A 2,766-nucleotide genomic window follows, 5' to 3' on the forward strand; every position below is an offset into this window, starting at 1 on the left:
ACACCAATGTATTAAATTCCTCTTCGTCATCCCTGATCTGGCCTTTTCTTTTGTTTATTTGCCAAGAGGCAGTGATCTCTTCCTCCTCCTTTGATGCCATGACTGAAATGGTGACAAATGGAGGAATTTGTCACGAGCAAATTAAACTCAGGTCCAGTGTGGCTGTGGGAGGGTCTGGAGATTTCCTGGTGGGCTGGTCTGATGTGTGGGCTGCAGGGTCAGCGCTCCCTGTTTAAAAAAAATTTTTTAGATCTTTTTATTAACAACATATCAACACAGAACACCGCTGCGGCTGAGGCTGCCAGCGCTCTTTTTTTTTTCTTCCGACCTGTCAATCAATCCAGTAGGCGTGTCAGCAAATAACCAATCGGCGACCTCAGTTTGTCCTGAAGGTAAACGCCCCTTGTCTGTGAAGCTGCTCTGCAGCTGCTCAGGGTGGACGCTCGAGTATGACGTCTGAACCCTCTGCGTACAGTACGCATGGACAGACGGACACGGGAGTATACTGCGGGCTTTAGGGTGCTGGACCTGGGGTGAAACGCATTGTGATCATATGTCTCAGTAGAGTTTCTAGATTTGGATGTTTTCTGTCAGAGGACAACTTTCACTCTGGAATTTTGGAGACAAGTTGAAGATACCTGCTACACAATTCAAATGAGTTCAAGGTGCTCACAACAACTCACTGACTATTTTCAGAGAGAAGTTGTTGCACGTTTTTTAACACGCTTAAAACTTAAGTGATGGAGTTTTGTGCATCTGCAACTCCTGAAAGGACGTTACTAACCTGCAAATGTTGCACGACATTGTAGAGACTCCCTCCTGAATGCTGTTAGCCAACCACTCACAACCCTGTGAGGTACCACCTTCATTTGAACATCTTCATAGAGTTTAAATTTGTTTGAACTGGATTATCTTATTATCTTTACTAGAGTCAAGAACGATTTGGTAAAGAAAAACTGACTTTATCTTTACTTCCAACAAAGTTAAGTGTGGTCCTCTGTATGGTTTCTTCTTGTTGAAACATTTCAACACCTCCACATAGTGGGTCAACCAGTTTGATGGTGCTCAGATGGTTTCTGGAGTCACCCTCTCCCCCACCAACTCATTTGAGGCAGTCAGAGTGGTTCAAAACATCAAAGTTCATGCTCAATGATCCAGGTAGAAAAGTCCATCAAAGTTAAGTCTGGATGTGATTTAACGTTGTTGTGGATTTTGTTGTGGCTCCTCGGACAGATTAAGTTTTTGGATGAAAGACGAAACATATCTTTACTTGTTCATTGTTTAAAACTTTTTAAAAACTCTGTTGCAAAGCAGCTGTTCACATCTGCACCCTCAGAGAGTCTGAGCTCCCATCCAGGTGCTGCTCCAAACCGATTAAAGAGTTAAACTGAGTTCAAACAGTTTGTGCTTCAATCAGGATCAATTCAGCCACAAAAAGCAGGATCCCTTCAGACTATCAGGTTACATGATTGAAGGATGGAAAACTTTTTATCACCTTAAACCAATGAAAGTTTTACATAAGATTTGAATCAATGATTTCTAATGAATAACACTGAAAAAATGATCAACATAAGTCACGAATAATGAAGTTATTCTACACCCAATGTGTAGGAGGACATGTGAGGTCACTGTTGATCCTACAGGAACAGGTTTTTTATTGTGTTGGCAAACTGTCCAAAAAAAAAGAGGAATCTAAAAAGAGAAGACAAAATAAAAACATTGAGAACAGGGTGAAGTACTTCCAGATAATGTCCTGAGCTCATGTTAGTGAGAAGAGCTTCAAGAAATACTTCAAAACTGTTCTGGCCTTTCTCAGTTCTCTTACTCTGTCAGCTAAACAAGCTAACAAACAGAAACCCCCCAGAAGATGAAGAGACTCCAAGAGAGAGGGACAAAGAGTCAGAGAGCTCATATTTTTGGTAGTTTGGCCTCATTATGTCAAGGCCTGGTTAAAAGAGATCAAAAGGCTGCAGGGAATGAAGGCAGAGTAACATTTAGAAAGAGAAACAAGAAGCAAGCCTGCAGAAAGAGCAAGGATGGCAGCGCTCAAAAAGGTGAACACATGTGGAAAAGGAGAGCTTTTTATGAAAATCTGAACATTCAGACCATCTGTTGACACAAAACTGGATAAGAATAGAGAAGAAAACACTGGCTTGTTCTTGTTTCATCTAATCTGAGACTTTTCTGCTGACAGTTACTCTTCACAGATTATTTAGTTTCTCTGTTGTGGAGAATTACACCATTTACATAAACATGCAGATGAATTAAGAGTCATGAAAGTTCTCAGATTGTGTAAAAGTGTTATAAATCAGCTTGAGGGTACCAATAATTTATGGTGTTTTCTTTCATTTTATTCATGGTGAACAACACCAATCAATGGCATCATCTCTGTAGAATCTGGCAGAGCAGATTATCCCTCTACCATACCAGGTACTCACCTGTATGTCTGTTAGCAAAATATGTCATGAGCCACTGCATGGATCGTATAATGACATTCTCAGAAAGTGACAATTAGATGGGCATTTACAACTCCTTAACTTCTGGAGTCGACCCGGTTCAGATGCTCACCACAGCCAACTAAACTTGAAAAAAACAGAAACTTGAAGACAACAAAAATATTTAGAACAGTCTGTTTAAAAAGTTGAACAACAGACACAGAGGCTCATATTTCCACTGACTAATTACATCTAATAGGTCTTATTAGGTCTAATTAGGTCTAATTAGGTCTTATTAGGTCTAATTAGGTCTTATTAGGTCTAATTAGGT

This window comes from Nematolebias whitei, chromosome 7 (genome assembly GCF_014905685.2).
Source record: "Nematolebias whitei isolate Nwh7 chromosome 7, NemWhi1, whole genome shotgun sequence".
Lineage (NCBI taxonomy): Eukaryota > Metazoa > Chordata > Actinopteri > Cyprinodontiformes > Rivulidae > Nematolebias > Nematolebias whitei.